At 42.5% G+C, this 18,364-nt stretch overlaps 1 long non-coding RNA gene across 1 annotated transcript; it reads right to left on the bottom strand.

Annotated features, from left to right (window-relative positions):
- Positions 1-12,768: 12,768 nt before the first annotated feature.
- On the bottom strand, positions 12,769-18,119 carry LOC132866680 (uncharacterized). Its single transcript, XR_009650611.1, has 3 exons — positions 17,985-18,119; positions 13,457-14,318; positions 12,769-13,249 (listed from the first exon to the last, which is right to left on the bottom strand). It is a non-coding gene; the product is annotated as an uncharacterized LOC132866680 (long non-coding RNA).
- Positions 18,120-18,364: the final 245 nt, after the last annotated feature.

Here is an 18,364-nt window from a genome sequence, read left to right as displayed (position 1 = left end):
AAGTGGAAGACTGCCTTTAACACCCTGTCTGGGCACTATGAATACCAGGTGATGCCCTTCGGACGCACCAGCTGTTTTTCAGGCTCTAATCAACGACGTCTTAAGGGACATGATTAACCTGTACGTTTTTGTCTACCTTGACGACATCCTTATCTTTTCCAAGACCGTGCAGGATCACCGCCACCATGTCCGCCAGGTTCTCCAGAGGCTGCTACAGAACAATCTGTTCGCCAAGGCCCAGAAATGCGAATTTCATGTTCCCAAGGTCTCCTTTCTGGGATTTATTGTACGGACAGGCCAACTCCAAATGGACCCTGCCAAGACCCTGGCCGTCCGGGACTGGCCTACTCCCAAGTCCGTTAAGGAGGTTCAGCGGTTCTTAGGATTCGCTAACTTCTACCGCAAGTTCATCAGGAACTTCAGTTCTATAGCAGCACCCATGTCAGACCTCACCAAAGGGACAGGTGGATCTTATGTCTGGTCTCCTCAGGCGGAAAAGGCGTTCAAAGACCTCAAGGACTGCTTCTGCACGGCACCCATTCTGGTCCTCCCGGACACCTCCCAACCATTCATCGTGGAGGTGGACGCCTCGGACAGTGGTGTCGGCGCGGTGCTCTCTCAACGTTCGGAAGGAAAGCTGCACCCCTGCGCTTACTTCTCCCACCGCCTGAGTCCTGCGGAGTCCCGGTACGATGTGGGGGATCGAGAACTGCTAGCGGTCAAACTGGCCCTTGAGGAGTGGAGGCACTGGCTGGAGGGAGCGCAACATCCATTCCTGGTTTGGACTGACCACAAGAACCTGGAGTACCTCCAGCAAGCCAAGAGACTGAACCCTCGACAGGCTAGGTGGGCCCTGTTTTTCAGTCGGTTTGACTTCACCCTCTCGTACCGCCCCGGCTCCAAGAACACCAAACCTGACGCACTGTCCAGGCTGTTCTCTGCCACTAACAGGGAGAATGAAGTCGGGCCTATTATCCCTGTGTCCCGGATTGTGGCCCCTGTCCGCTGGGGTATTGAGGAGACTGTCCGACGAGCCCAACGCCAGGACCCCGGTCCTGGGACGGGGCCACCGGGCCTCTTGTACGTCCCACATCAAGCCCGGGCCAAGGTTCTCCAATTGGGTCACTCTTCCCCTCTCACCGCCCATCCGGGAGCTCGGAGGACCCTGGACTTCCTGAAAAGACGCTTCTGGTGGCCTAACATGGAGAAGGAAGTAAGGTCATTTGTCCTGTCCTGTGAGGTTTGCACCAGAACCAAGAACCCACGACAGCGTCCCCAGGGTCTCCTGCATCCTCTGACCATTCCCCGGCGTCCCTGGTCCCACGTGGCAGTCGACTTCATCACGGGTCTCCCTGAGTCACAAGGTAACACGGTCATTTTGGTCATAGTTGACAGATTCTCCAAGGTCTGCTGCTTCATACCACTGTCCAAACTCCCCTCTGCTCTTGAAACAGCGAAACTTATTTTTAATCATGTCTTCCGAGTCTTTGGTCTTCCACAGGACATCGTCTCAGACCGAGGGCCCCAGTTCTCCTCCCGAGTGTGGCACGGGTTCTGCAAGGTCATCAGAGCCACTGCCAGCCTCTCCTCTGGGTTTCACCCACAGTCCAATGGTCAGACGGAGAGGCTCAACCAGGACCTGGAAACCACCCTGCGAGGCCTGGCTATGGATAACCCGACATCGTGGAGCACCTGGTTGCCATGGGCAGAGTACGCCCACAACACCCTGCAGTCATTGGCCACCAAGCTGTCGCCATTCCAGTGCCAATTCGGGTTCCAGCCACCTCTCTTCCCGGACCAGGAGGAGGACGCGGGGGTGCCCTTGGTCAACCAATATGTGAGACAGTGTCGCAAGACCTGGAGCAAGGTCAGGAAGACCCTCATACAGACCTCCAGAACCAACCAGACTCAGGCCAACCACCATAGAAGACCTGCACACGCTTTCCGCCCTGGGCAGCAGGTTTGGCTGTCCACTAAGGACCTTCCGCTGTGGGTGGAGAACCGCAAGCTTGCTCCTCGCTACATTGGCCCCTTCAAGGTGGTGCGCAGGGTGAACCCTGTCTCCTACCAGCTCCAGTTGCCCCGGACTCTGAAGATTAACCCCACTTTCCATGTTTCCCTGTTGCGGCCCGTACTGACGTCTACGTATGCCCCTGCCCCTAGGAACCCCCCACCCCCCCGCATCTTCCAGGGTCAGACTGTGTTCACTGTGCATCGCCTGCTTGACTCCCGCCGGGTCCGCGGCGGGCTGCAATATCTGGTGGACTGGGAGGGCTATGGTCCTGAGGAGCGCTGCTGGGTTCCTGCTCGGGATGTCCTAGATAAAGAACTGTGTCGGGACTTCCATTTGGCCCATCCGGATCGCCCTGGGAATGTCAGGAGACGCTCCTAGAGGGGGGTCCTGTTCGGACTGGGACTGTTTTGGCCTCTAGAGGCCGCTGTTATTTCCTTTTCGTGTCATGTTTGTTTTGGCCTCTAGAGGCCGCCACTGTTCCTGTGTTTTGTGTTTGTGTTAATTGCCTGTTTAGTCCTGATTATTTTCACCTGTGTTCAATTTAGTTTGTGTATTTATACCCCCTGAGTTCAGTCCTCTTGTCACGGAGTCTTTGTGCTGTTATGTTTATCTCCAGTTTCCTCTGTACCGTGTTCTTTGCTTTGCACTTTGCTTTTCTTTTGGACTTAAGTATTTACTGTGTTTTTGGATCTTCTGAGCATTCAGCATTTTGCCTTTCCTTTTGTTTTTGGACTTTGCACCTTTTGGATATTTTTTTGTTATCTTCTGAGCTTTTGGATTTTCTCTTTTTGTTTTTTCATCGGATTGTAAATATTGTACATAGTGTAAATAAACTGTTTGATATTTTTTCTACTTCCGCCTCTGCATTTGAGTCATCCCCCTGGTGGCCTAGTGGGGGTTTGCTGGATTATCACACCAACGAACCAGGTTTGAATCCCAGCAAATCCCTAACGGTTTAGTTCACCAGTTACACGCACTTCCCTCTGTGCGTGTGCACGCGCATACACTTGCAAAATGGTGTGAGCTGATGCTTAACTGAGGTTCTGTCTTAGGCCCACTGCTTTTTTCTTTCTATTGGTCTAGGCGATGGGTGCAAAATACAGCCAGAACTGCTCAGTTAGTGATACAAGCATGAAACTTGGCACAAGTATTCTCCAAAGTATACTGATCATTTCCAGGGGTGGTGCCATTGAATCCACCAGGTTCCTTAGCAATGGTTGCTAGGAAACTTATTTATTGATTGATTGATTACTTTATTCTGAACAATAAAGAAGGATATAAAAAATTTAAATAAAAAATGCAATAATCAAAACATCATCATAATCAAACAGAATAGCGTAGCCACAAGGCAATAACATAACAATGTTCAGAAAGGATTAGGAAGAAGTAATAACTTATCCAATCCTAACCCTCTATACCACCGCTAATCAAATGTCACTTTCCACCATAATAAACTATATATACAAAAGAAAACAAAAGCAATAAACAAAAAAGAAAACATACCAAGACATACCAACATGGTATAATATCGACCAAGTCATATATACAGATACTTATGTTATGCATATATACACACATACAATACATATATACAGTACATACACATACCTATAGCTATACACAAAATACAAGAAGACCAGTCACAGACTTACTCTCAATTTCATCATCACCTATATAGTCTGCCTGTCCTCATTCTCATATATTTTTAGTAACGTTTTTATATGATTTTTTAAACAGTTTTATGTTGGTGCTATTTTTGAGTTCATTTTCCAGACCATTCCACAATTTCACCCCACAGACTGTTATGCACATACTTTTCATAGTTGTTCTAACATTTACTCTCTTAAAATTCATTTCCCCTCTCAGGTTATACCCACCCTGCCTTTCCATAAACATATTTTGTACCTCACCCGGAAGAAGGTTATATCTTGCTTTATACTGTACATAATTTGTGCAGTCTTGTGTTTAACCAGATCCATGAATTTCAGAGTGTGTGCTTTTACAAATAATGCATTTGTATGCTCAAGATATCCCGTATTATTGACAATTCTTATTGCTCTTTCTTGTAATGTGCATAACGGCTGCAGGTTAGATTTGTAGGTATTACCCCATATCTCCACACAGTAGCTCAGATATGGAAATATGAGTGCATTATACAGAGTATGTAGTGATTTATAGTCCAGAATGTGTCTTGATTTCCCCAAAATTGCAGTCATCTTTGCTATTTTTGCTTTAACATGATTAATATGTGGTTTCCAGCAGACTTTATGAGCAACAATCACACCCAGAAATTTTATTTCATAAACTCTTTCTATGGTTATGTTGTCAATTTTCAATTCAACTTGAGGGTTCGACTTATATTTTCCAAATAACATAATCTTTGTTTTACTCAAATTCAATGACAATTTGTTTACGTTAAACCACCTTTTTAATTTATTCATTTCGGTTGTGATTGTTTCCATAAGCTGCTGTGCATTGTCCCCGGAGCAAAAGATGTTTGTATCATCGGCAAATAAAATGCATTTCATTATACATGACACATTACATAAATCATTAATGTACAATATAAACAGTTTAGGACCTAAGACAGACCCTTGCGGTACTCCACATGTTATGGGCAAATAATCAGATGTGTGATCTCCAATTTTTACAAATTGCTTATTTATCCTAACAACAAGCTAATAAATCCTATCTACTCCTTTAAAAAAGGGTGATGCTAGGTTACAGAATATCAAAACTTTCTGTAGACATGTTTTAAAGACAAACTGGTGTCAACAGAATGCAAAAAGATGTTTGCTTTGTTGCCAGGCATATATAACATATACATAGTCCATTTATACCACCATCTCTTCTTAAAATATGTTTCTATCTCAAGCTAATTCAAGAAGTCATGTAGGTAAATCATTCATACAGGTTTGCATAATTATCAAAATGTAACAAATCGTGAAATGCATAGTTGCCTAGTAACCAAGTTGCCATAGCAACCAGATAAGCATATACTGTACATACAGTATAGTAGGAAAACCTGCACTGAAAAAAATCCTTTGAAGTTCTTTGATTTTAATGTGTACATTGGTTCCACATGATCAGAATGTGGCCAAGTAGTATAATTTCTCTTTTTTCCTCAATTAATTATTGCTTGTTAGCCAAAATTTCAATCACGATGGACTGTTTAAAAGAATCAAGTTGATTCAAACATACATTTTTTTTTACAGCTGTTGCAATACCAATTAATAGTGTAATGTTAAAATAATTTCATCTTGTCAAGGATACCTGATTTTCAAATGTAACTCTAACTTGTTTTCTAAATGCTAATACTATTCAGAAAGGTATGCTATAACTTAAACAATTTCATTATGTCCTTACAACCCAAGTTAGGTCTCCAACTCTAACTATTTGTTAAAGTCAGCCAAATGTAGACATCAGTTCCATATTTAAGCATGTGCAAATACAAAAATCATAAATGTAAAAAACAAAAAAAACCCTGATTGCACAAAAAAACAGTTCTGTATTCAACATTCACTGTATTGATCCTTAGAACTTTGCAGATCATACACAAGCTTCCACCCCCCCCCCCCCAAAAAAAAGGACTGAGTATAGTTACCATACATAAGACAACCTGAGCATAAAAATGCAAAACAGGACACTAACCAGTACATCAACAGCAGTAGATTTAAAAACACAAATACATGAAAAGGCAAATGACAACTGTTTTAACAGAAAATTAATACATGTAAATTCTGCATTAAGTACAATAGAGTCACACTACATATAATGTAACCTTGCATTAACTGTTATATGCTTCCATTGATACACTGAAAACATTCACAGCAGATAAAACCAGAAAACTTCACAGTAGATTCAAAAAGGCAAATACAAAATATTGCAAACTGTTACTACAGTGCAACCTTGAGAGCAAATACAAAAGAAGAATAACACTAATTTATGGAAGTAAACCAAACATGATTCACTGAAAGAGCCTGTTTTTCAGAATGAGTGCTGTGAGAAAGTTAGAACTCCATCCAGTTCCTTGAAATTTTTTTGGATTCCCTTAAAGATGTAGCAGAGGTCAGCAGGGTAGCTGAGGTTCAGTGCATACACCAGCTCAAACAGCATAGCAACAGCTAATGCTACATTATCCAGATCTTGCAACACCTTAATGCCTTCAAGGACAATTCCAGTGTCTTCTGGTTCATCATTTGAAGCATGTTCTTTGAGAACATAAATCCCAACAGTGGTGTCTTCAATTACCTTGTTGGTGTCTTGACCCATGCCCTGTACAAAACAAAAGGTAGGTAAACCAAATTTAGGTAAATAAAGACCTATTAACCAAGCCCTATTGAGAAAAGAGCAAACATGAAATAGTGTCAGCATAGATCTAGAAAACATGAAGTGAAAGTTAGAATGAAGCAGGGGTGTCCGCAGTGGTGTGCACAGACATTTTGGGGGGCAAGTGCTCTGGGGGTAAAAAAGGGCACTTTTTTGCGCATGTGGAACACCTTATTATAAAAGTCTGAGATTTAACCCTCCTCTTGTGTTTGGGTCGCCACTGACCCATTTTAGTTTTTAAAGGTGTAAAACAACCACTTAATTTATTACATCAAGGCTTTTTGACTTTGCCAGGAATCTCTAGTTGAACAAAATAGAAAAAGAAATTTTTGTTTTCCTAAATCTGAAAATGGTCTAGCAAAAAAAATATAATACTTATGTGCAGTTGTTTCTGTATGCGAAGGGCTACTTCACAACAAAATAATTACAGCTTGGGCTTAGAGGGCAAACAATACATTTTCACTTGATTCATGTGTTACCTGGCTGGTGGGGCAGGGGAAGAGCTGACTGACTGCCCGATGTGTTGTCTGCGCTACGACAAGGCCGTGGCTTCCAGGACGCTATGCTGCTGCAACCTCACATTGAATGCACTGCACGCTTGTTCACGTGACAGAGCAAGAGAGACAGAGGTCCGGTGTGTGCGCGCGGAGGGGGCACACATCAGGACATTATTTTCACACATGCTTTTAATGCCGTGGCTTTTCTAAAAGATCATGTCAACATTGGCCTCAGTAAACTGTAAAAAAAAAAAAAAAAAAAAAAAATTTCAAAAGGGCACTTTTTTGGACAGAGGGGCAGGTGCTTGAGCACCACCTCGTGTCTATCTGTGCACGCCACTGGGTGTCCGAAGCATTTTTAATGTGGGGGGGACACACTGGTGGGGGGTCCTCCCCCAGAAATTGAATTAATTAGATGCCATTTCCTGCATTCTAGTGTATTTTTAACAGGTTGTTAAACACCTAATTTTACCTACAAAAGTCACTTAATTCAATGACTATTTTAGAGACTCAACAAGTCCTCATTCAACTAGTCCATATATTCATCAGCCTGTTTTTAAACCCACTGCAATGCTTAAGATAATGAGATGAATGTGACACAATTTATCACCAACAATGACTTTATGGGTGCGTTTTACTTTTTATTTTGTGTTTCCATTTTTATTTAGTTTTAGATGTAACACAAACATGCCACTATGCCAAGCAATAGTGACACTCAACTGTATGTTTAAAAATAAGAATATTCATAATTTCATACAATGAACAGGCATGACATTGCATGATGCCAACTTCATAACACAAAATCACACTGTGTCAAGCAACGGTGACACATAAAAAAATAACTTCACACAATGAACAGGTGCAATTTTGTTAACCACCAACAGTGACTTTAGTGGGTGCATTTTACTTTTTTCCGATTTAGTGATACGCATAACAAAAATGACATGGCATCATGCAGTCTTTATAACACAAAATCACACTGTGTCAAGCAATGACATAAAAGATAACTTCACACAGTGAACAAGTTTAGTTTTGTCAACCTACAGGCAATGGTGGTACTACAGTAACATTTACAGATTAGTATAACAAATAGATTTATAGATATAACTCCTTCTTACATTGGTGCCACCACAATTTCTACCACTTCATAACTTTTATCCCCCTTTCCTTCATAATTCACCTGGAATAACATCCATCTCTCTCCATTGCTTTCCTTTCTACTATTCCTTCCCCATACACTAATTTCCTGCATGTTACTTTCCAGAAAACTGCGTGCGGTGAGTTGTTGTAGGTAATGCCCAGAAAACCTGGAGTGGATTTTCAGTGGTATGTGTCCCTTATCAATCAAGTGGAAATAATTCTTTCACGAAGCAATAGAAACAGTGCTGGGTGAACTAATATTTTATGTTAAGTGGGGGGGGGGTCCAAACAAAGAATTATGAAATGTGAAGGGGACGCGTCCCCTTCACATTCAATGGTGGCAACGCCCATGGAATGAAGGTAAATTTAGAGACAAGGACAAGTAACTATAGCAAAACATTTTAAAAAAAAAAAAGCGTTCAGATTATGCGTCACTAAACACAACAGAAACAGACTTGGAACGTTAAATAAATGTTTTTTCCACAATTCAGTGTGGATTGATCCATTTAATAAAATGAAAATCATCTGTTCCGTGATAAAACACTTTGAATGCCCCTGCTGATCAGCTGGAATAGTGTTGTGAGGTTCTGTCTGAGCAACTTCATTGCCCATTTACAGAACCATGGCTGTGTATGAATACTGGATTCTTTTTCAGCTCACACACAGAAGACAGCTAGCATACAATGAGTAGAATTTGAACAATGTGTTTTGAACAATATTTCTCCAGAACCACTTATTCTACCTTTAAGTTAATTTAACCAGCAACCAGACACACTGTATTGATTTTCTAATGGTTAGATTAGATTGAACTTTACTAATCCCTTTGGGAGGGTTCCCTCAGGGAAATTAAAATTCCAGCAGCATCATTACAGGATAAACAGAATAGAAAACAGAGAAAACTTCTAGGTTATTCAATTAAAGTATTTATATATACAAAAAGATATGGGAAAAAGGGGGGGAAAAAATCCAGCAGGAGAGGTATTGCACATTGTCCAGTATTGCTTTTTGTCAGCCTAGGCTACTGCTACTTACTGGTATGAAACAAACAAAACAACAAAAAAAAACATTAATATATTATCAAAATGATACATTATTTTAATCAATGAATAATTTCAGCACCAGTGATCAAAAAGGAGAACAAGAGAGAGGAAGATTGTTAGGGGTGGTGGAGGTGTGGTGAGATAAGGATCCACAAGCAGAACAGAGACGGTAATCCAATAAATAAGGTGCTTTAATCCAGGGAAAAGGGCATGGCAAAAATGGAACAAAAACAAATGGCAAAAAAAAAAAAAAAAAAGTCCAGGTAAAAAGAGACAAAAAAAAAAACAAACCGACAGACAAGGACAAAACGCTAGAGCAAAAAGCCATAAACAAGAAAAAAAAAACCCTTAGTGCAAAAACCATGAACTAGAAAAATAGCTTGAGCAAAAACCATGAAACGCAATAAAAGCGCAGAAATGGCTAGAATAGTGAAACAATACATTCTGGCAAAGTCAGGGTCTGAGAACAGCTTATTTATACACAGCAGAGAGAACCAGGAAGTGAAGTGTGGGCTAGATGGAATTCCCATACCGGATCCGGATTAGTGCTGACTTGGGAGATAAGTAATCTCCGGAGTGGAAGTCCGGGACTTGAGCATGACAGTACCCCCCCCCCCCCCAACAAGTGCCTCCAGGCACTTTAGGAAGAGCGTCAGGGTGTTGCTGGTGGAAACAGGGGTTTAAGCTGTGATACATGAAAGGTGGGGTGAATACGTCGCATGGTGAGTGGTAAAGCCAGTCTGATGGAACATGGATTGATTACCTTGCTGATGAGGAAAGGTCCTAGGTACCTGGGAGCCAGCTTGCAGGAGACAGTTCTGAGTGGCAGGTGGCGTGTGGAGAGCATGACTCCTTGCCTCACCCGGTAGGTGGGTGCCTTAGAGTGGCATTTGTCAGCCTGCCTCTTGGATGCTAGGGCAGAGTGAATGAGTCTTCTCTGGGCCATTGCCCACATCCTCCTGCAGCAGCGCATGAAGATCTGAGCTGAGGGTATGGCAACCTCCTCCTCCTGGCTGGGAAACAGTGGTGGTTGGTACCCTAGTGAGCACTGGAATAGGAGAGAGACCTATGGCAGAAGGAGGGAGGGTGTTATGTGCATATTCGATCCAAGGTAGGTACTTACTCCAAGAACTGGCATCCCTGGACGCCATGCACCCGAGTGCAACCTCCAAAGCCTGGTTAGCCTGTTCTGCCTGGCTGTTGGTCTGTGGGTGGAAGCCTGAGGAGAGACTACAGGTGGCCCCGATGAGTTTGCAGAAGGCTCTCCAGAACTGTGCAGTGAACTAAGGACCCCGATCAGAAACTATGTCAGTAGGCAGACCATGTAGGTGGAAAACGTGATGGATGAGTAGTTCTGCGGTCTCTTTGGCTGAGGGGAGCTTGGGCAGAGGAATTAAATGGACGGTCTTGAAAAAACGGTCAATGACAGTGAGGATATGCATGTACTGTCACCTGAGTTGGGGAGTCCTGTGATAAAGTCCAGAGTGATGTGAGACCAGGGTCGATGAGGAGGGAGGGACACTGCTTGGGCCTTGCTGAAAACAAGTCTTAAGTCCAGATATTCCAGAGGCATGAGAGAGAGGTCAGGAAATTCGCTGGCTGAAGGCTGCAGTGGTTTGGTGGGAGGCAGAGCAGAGTTCAGGCAGGAATGGCTCCAGCCTAGAATGGTATCATCGGCCCAGTTTAGGTGGGGGTTGTGCTGCATTAACCAGGGTAATCCTAGGATGATGTGTACATGGGGGTTGTTCATGATGTGGAGTTGGATGGTTTCAGAGTGGTTACCAGAAATCCTCAGGGTGAGTGGGGCAGTAAGGTGGGTGATGGTGGTCAAGCTGGTGCCATTGATTGTCAGGACTGTGAGAGGGACGTCGAGGGCGAGTAGCTGAATTCCCAGACACTTGGTGGTGGCGAAGCAGATCAGGTTCCTGTCCGCCCCCGAGTCAACACGGGCCTGGACATAGTGATGCTGGTTGTTGTGGATGATGACAGGGAGTAACGTTCGATCAGCGGGGGGCTAGTTCCAAGTGTTTCCCACCAGGGCCCCTCAATTCACTGGTGGTCTCATTCCCTTTAGTGGGCAGGCTCAGCAGAAGTGTCCTCGCTGACCGTAGTAGAAACTAGCCCCTGTGCTCCGCCAGCACGGTCGTTCCTCTACTGACACCCATACCCGGTCTACCTGCATGGGTCTGACAGACGAGGCGGGAGGTTGAGAGGAGGTGAAGCTGGGGTGGGTCTTCTCTCTCCTCCATTGCTGGAACCAGGCATCGATACAGTTGGCGAGGTCCACGAGACTGGAAAGGTCCGAAGGCAGTTCCCGCGATACCAGTTAATCCTTAATGGCGTTGGACAAGCCATGCAAGAACGCGTTGACCTGGGCGCTCTTGTTCCAACCGCACAATGCCGCCAACGTCCAGAACTCGATGGCATAGTCTGAGGTAGACCGGGACCCCTGCTGCAGCTCCATGAGCTCTCTAGCCACTTCCCGGCTGGACAGAGAGCAGTCAAAAATTCACCTCATCTCCTCAGAGAAATCCTTGAAACAGGAACAAAAGGGTGCATCGGCGGCTCAGACCACTGTTCCCCACTCTCTGGCCTTGCCGGTGAGGAGTGTGATTGTATATGCTACCCGGGAGTGTTGTGTGGGGAAGGCCAGAGGTTGCAGCTCTAGGATCAAAGAGCATTGAGATAGGAACAATCTGCAAGTACCTGGTTCTCCATCGTAGGGCTGAGGCGCTGGAAGTCTGGGTTTGCAGAGAGGAGTTGAAGTAGGAGACAGCTGGGCAGGGGTAGGCATGGCTTGATAGCACTGCATCTGTGTGGTGAGGAGATTGAGTGAGTTGGACAGGGTGGCAAGGTTCTGAGTGATCTGCTGGAGGTCTTGTTGATGGGTCCCAAGGAGAGAGTCCCTTGCTGCTGGATGGCCGTTCTCAGATGGGTGAGTTCCGCTGGATCCAAGTTGGCCAGAATGTACTGTTAAGGGTGGTGGAGGTGTGGTGAGATAAGGATCCACAAGCAGAACACAGACAGTAATCCAATAAATAAAGGTGTTTTAATCCAGGGAAAAGGGCATGGCAAAAACAGAAAAACAAAATGGCAAAAATAAGTCCAGGTAAAAAGAGACAAAAAAACTTGACAAAAACACAAGACAGACAAGGACAAAAACACTAGAGCAAAAAAACCATAAACAAGAAAAAACCCTAAGTGCAAAAACCATGAACTAGAAAAAACCCTTAGTGCAAAAACCATGAACTAGAAAAATAGCTTGAGCAAAAACCATGAACCACAATAAAGGCACAGAACCAGCTAGAATAGCAAAACAAGACATTCTGGCAAAGTCAGGGTCTGAGAACGGCTTATTTATACACAGCAGAGAGAACCAGGAAGTGAAGTGCAGGCTAGATGGAATTCCCGTCCCAGATCCGGATTAGCGCTAACCTGGGAGATAAGTAATCTCCGGAGTGGAAGTCCAGGGCGGAGCATGACAAAGATAAGTGTAAGCACCGATTCTTATACACACCACATATTCCTGTAGAAAGTAATCTGGATCTTCACCTGTGTAAATATAGACTCCTTTAATGATGCACTCTTGTCCAGCATCTACATCATCATACTGAAAGGAAATTTTATTGATTAGCATCTTAATTCAGCCCATGTGTCTTAATCTACTGGTGTAAACTGTCATAGAGGTACAGATTTCTCTGAGAATTAAAAAAAAAAAAAAGTGTTCTTATGATTGTACAAGCCTTGTTGTGTACTCCAAATCATGAAGAAAGAAGATTGGTGGGAAAGAGACAAAGAAAAAGGAGGTAGACAAATATATGATGATAAATAGGGAAATAGAGGAACAGTTAAAGCTGATACAAAAAGATGCAATAATTGTGCAAGGACAAGATGAAAACTAAATGCCCTCATGGCATCCCTGGATATGCCCTTCTTCCCAATAAATCATGTGGCAACTAAAACATTGTACTATTTTCCATAACTTGTCCACAATTCTAAAAATTTTAATATTTAAAAAAAAAACAGTCAGGTTTTTTTTTTTACATTTCTAGGTTTTTCATGACTGTGGGACCCCTGTATCACTTATATTAGCTATTTGTGCAGTATTTGCTTTCTCTTAGCTGCCCTCTTCTCCTTTGGAACAGCGTTGTCAGGTTGTCAGAGTGGAAGTCCAGCTGAGACAGGAACTTGGATTGAAGTGGTATGGTGGTGATTCTCTTGAATTCAGCCTTGAAAACAAGGAAGCACAAAGGATTCAGGTTCAAACAGACAACATCAGGGTGAAAGTCATCATTACACATGAAGCAGACCAATTATATACTATAACAGACAAATTATATACTATCAGGCATATTAGCAATTTGCAGTGTATGCAAGACTTTCCTTTTATCAACAGCAAATCCAAGATGAAAAACCAAGCATGAGATAAGCCTTACCTCACTGAGTTCAAACAGAGCAGGCCACCTTGCCATAAAATCCTCCACCACTGGTACATCATGAATCACCTCATGTTTTCAGGATGCAAAAGTCTTTTTTATCTTGAGTTTCAGGTTTGTTTTTAAAGAGTTCACTGTCACTTCTGAGCAGCCTAGTATATTTTAGACTGGTCTTCCATCCACCATATCCAGTGAATGACCCCTTCTCAGTTAAACATGGATGTGTCTTGATGAGACTCTGGGCTACCTGTTCCATCTCCTCATCACTGACAGACTTTATGCTGCACAATTCCCTGCACTAAACTGTCAGTGATGGCTGACTTCAATTTGGGATCTGGAATAAGTACAGTGCCATTTTGAATATAAGGTAAACCTGCCTGCTTAAGTTTTAATTCTGCATCATAGGAGAACTTGGGTACATGAAACACAGCCAGCCAAGAGGACCGTGAGCTTGTAGACTCACTTGATGACAGTATATCTGTAGCCACAAGTTCACCTGACAGGGATGAAGAATCAGTCACTGAGGAAGGACTGAATGTTTGGAGGTGTAGTACTGGATTAAGTACAGTAGAGCACTCATCATCATGTTCTATAGTGGTGGGCCTTGATATATCAATGACTCTAAGAGTACCTTTGTCTTCCACTTCTGAAATTGAAGTAAGGTTAAGAAACTTGTTTCCAAACAATGAATAAATAAATTGAAGTCTAAAGCTGCCCTGAAGTCCACATTGTTTCTTCAGTTCAACCATAAAATCATCAACGGATGCAGGGAGTCCATGGGAGAGAGTCAACCTCTGAGAGCTACTATCAGTCAGGATGATCTTTAGGATCACAGGAGTTCCCATCTTCAAAGACATTTACTCTGCAGACACACATAGAAAATTAGACGTTAGACATCCGTACAATTTAAATGTCAAATTCAATGGTAAAAGTCTACTTTCCAATTACTGCGTGCAGCAAGTATGCAAATTTATAGTAAACAATTACAACCCTGATTCCAAAAAAGTTGGGACAAAGTACAAATTGTAAATAAAAACGGAATGCAATAATTTACAAACCTCAAAAACTGATATTGTATTCACAATAGAACATAGACAACATATCAAATGCCAAAAGTGAGACATTTTGAAATTTCATGCCAAATATTGGCTCATTTGAAATGTCATGACAGCAACACATCTCTAAAAAGTTGGGAGAGATCTGCTGTGGCGACCCCTAATCGGGAGCAGCCAAAAGAAGATGATGATTGTGAAATAATGGTTCTGCTATTATTAGCTAGGTAACTGTAATGTTGGTGAACTCAGCGAATCGTAATACCAGTAACATTACTTCAATATATGTAAGTAAAATAAATGCCAATGATGTTTATATAAACTACATATTAAAGTATTCTTGACTGCATTTTCAAATGAGTTTGTTATTTCTCCAGAAAAAGAAAGCTGCCTTATATTAATGAAAAAGATAACCTGGTAATGTTACTTGGGAGGGGCTCATAGTTCTTTGCCATGGCCCGAAATTTTGAAGGGAAAGAAATGCCTTCTGGTTATAAAATGTTAGTTGTGGCTACTACAATATTATATTATATGGACACAAGTGTTTTACTGGGAAATATGCCTCTTGTATTTTTCATACAAGCTACATCCGGGATACAGAGAACCAAAACCCTGACATAAATCTCTGTAACCTCCTGAGAACCAACCCATAGACTTGTGTCCTCTGTAGTTGACATTTGTTTTATGTGCACACCCTCTTATTCTTTCAAGCTATTCGCTTGAATCCTGGTGTCTCGTAAAGAGTACATCCTGGGCTTTCCAATGATATATCATGTGACTACACTCTAAAAAATAATGGGGCCAGTACTGGTTCTTCAGGGCGATGCCATAGAAGAACCTTTTTCAGGGCTTCAAAGAACCGTTCATGCAACAGTTCTTTAAAGAACCATTTAAACCATTTGTTTGAGCAGTGAAGACAGATTTGTGTAAACATAGCCTATGTGCATTGACCAGCAAATGGTAAGAGAATGCCAGGCTCTGAAGAACCATTTCCAATGTGAAGAACCTTTCGCATAATGTAATGGTTCATCACAGAGTTTTGACTCTCCATGGAACCATCCAGAGATTTGAAGAACCACTGAAGCACCTTTATTTTTTATTTAGAGTGTAGGAGGGTTGCTGGGAAATTCCTAGTAAGGAAATCACCACAAAAGAGAAACTGAGAGACACATTTTTTTCTTGGTTCCCAGGAGGATATGTCACTCATGAGAAAATCGATTAAATGTTTTGATAAATTTGGGTACGTTTTGTTTGTGAATGTGTCTACATAATTTAAAAAAAATGACACGCTTGCTTGAAGATATGGAGTTTATCTTCTCATGTTGAAAAACTCGCATTTTTCATAAGAAATACATTGCGGATCTGAATGACATATTTCCCAATATTTCACTCCGATGATGTCACTCCCGTTTTTTCCCCCTCACTGATTCGGTGCGCGTTGTCAAAATGGCAAACTTTTTTTTGTGGATGTGTCCATATAATATTAAAAACATTATATGTTGGTGCAAAGATATGAAGTTTATCTTCTTGTGTTGAAAATATTTTCACTTGTTCGCTTCACTCACTCGTGAATATATTCAACAGTCGAAGTTAAACTTCATATCTTCGCACAACGTGTAATATTCTCTATTTAATGTTCTTACTGGTTACGTGATCAAATAATTGTGGTCCAAGATAATTTTCTAATGTTACTTATTCTCAAATATAACCTTATTAGACAAGTAGACGAGTAAGAATATTTGAGACAAGTGGAGCAGGGGAGAGGGCAGGAGAGCAGAGTGGAACAAGAGAACAGAGTGGTGAAAGAAAGGAGAGTGGAGCAGGTGGGAGAGCAGAAAGAGAGGAGAGTGGAGCAGGAAAACGGAGTGGTGAGGAGAGTGGAGCAGGAGAACAGAGTGGTGAGGAGAGTGGAGCAGGAGAACAGAGTGACGAAAAAGGAGAGTGGAGTAGGAGAGAGGGGAGAAAGAGAGGAGAGTGGAGCAGGAGAACAGAGTGGCAAAAAGAGAAGAGAGTGAAGCAAGTGAAGGGGCAGAAAGAGAAAAGAGTGGAACAGGAGAACAGAGTTGAGGAGAGTGGAGCAGGAGAGAGGGCAGGAAAGCAGAGTGGAGCAAGACAGGAGAGTGCAGCAGGAGAGAGGGCAGAAACAGAGGAGGGTGGAGTAAGAAAACAGTGGTGAAAGAGAGGAGAGTGGAGCAGGAGAATAGAGTGGAGCAAGAGAGAGGAGAACAGAAAGAAAATTAAGACTAAGATAAAGTAAAACTGAAATAGAAAATTCTTATTAATTATAATGTGTCCAAGAATTATGTATTTATGCGAGAGCTGAGCAATGACAATATAATATCCATATTGTGATAAAATTTTCAGTCTGCTCCCAGTTAGTTATATCAGTTTATAACATTTTTGCAAATGTAAACATTTTCATTTGATGTTAAACTGATAAAATTATGAAATGCTTTCTAAAAAGTAAAGAATTGGATTTCCCCCTCCTTTCCCATCCATCCATCCATTATCCATAACCACTTATCCTGTGCAGGGTCAGGAGCAAGCTGGAGCCTATCCTAGCTGACTATGGGTGAAAGGTGGAATACACCCTGGACAAGTCGACAGATCATCACAGGGCTGACACATAGAGACAAAAAAAAACATTCACACTCAATTTAGAGCCACCACTTAGCCTAACCTGCATGTGTGGGAAACCAGACTACCCAGAGGAAACCTACACAGACACTGGGAGAACATGCAAACTCCACACAGAAAGGCCCCCGCCCAGCTGCTGGGCTTGAACCCAGAACCTTCTTGCTGTGAGGCAACAGTGCTAACCACTGTGCCACCCCTCCTTTTCCAGTGTTAAATAATTAATTTTTGTAGATGTTAATCAAACTCAGTTTTGTCAGATTTCTGTGAATATCAATAGGTAATTTTAAAAATATGAAAAAGTGATGCTGTGCCACTTTATCTCATATTTTTTAAAATTACAAATTGATTTTCACTCTGACTGCTGGCATACTACAGGTGTGCACCACCCAGGTACAACAGAACCCTTTACTCCCGCTGCTGAAACAAATCCTACAGGAAACACTGCCCAGAGCATCACACTGCCTCTGCTGGCTTGCCTCTTCCCATAGTGCATCCAGTGCTGTTGGTACTGTAATATTATTAAATTTTGACTTTCAGATATGAAATGATTTGTGTTGACCATTTGTGTTGCTGGGGAAACAGCAACTGCCAGCCATTACTCAGGCAGATTATGTGCATCATGTAGATCAGTAATGCACAAAAATGAAAATTAAGTCCACTGGTCGACCAAAAAAATAAAATAAAATGTAATTGTCAGGGGCACATATGCTTTGTGTACAGTGTGAAACAAACATGAAATATGTATCACACTGAGGAATATGTCATGACCATACAACAGATAAGCCAATTACACAAGCATTGTTATAATATACAATTATACAATTATTGTTCAAGCATACCCTGCATAACGGTGATTGCTGTGAGAGTCGTGCCAAGACATATGAATAATAGACTGTGGCAGCGGGGGCATAGCCGAGCGTCAGCCTGTGAATGGAGGGCGGAGTCAGGGAAGGCGAGTGGTCATGTCACTACACCTGTTGTCAATTAATGTGTGTTTGTGTGTCTCCTCCAGTGACCGCGCCCTATAAGAAGAGAGTGAGAAGGGGAGGTCGGGGCTGAGGGCTTGATACTAGCCTGTGTGTGTGTGTGAGAGAGAGTGAGAGTTTTTTGAGTCCTATGCTGAAAAGCAGCAATAAAGACAAATACTTATACGCAAACAACCGCCTGCCGTGCTTCTGTGCTCCACCTACATCAGGGTCTTGCTTCAGTGGTGCCGAAA

The sequence above is a fragment of the Neoarius graeffei genome, chromosome 18, assembly GCF_027579695.1.
Source record: "Neoarius graeffei isolate fNeoGra1 chromosome 18, fNeoGra1.pri, whole genome shotgun sequence".
NCBI lineage: Eukaryota > Metazoa > Chordata > Actinopteri > Siluriformes > Ariidae > Neoarius > Neoarius graeffei.
Note: the sequence above shows the minus strand (reverse complement) of the source record. Positions and strands in the feature narration are given on the sequence as shown.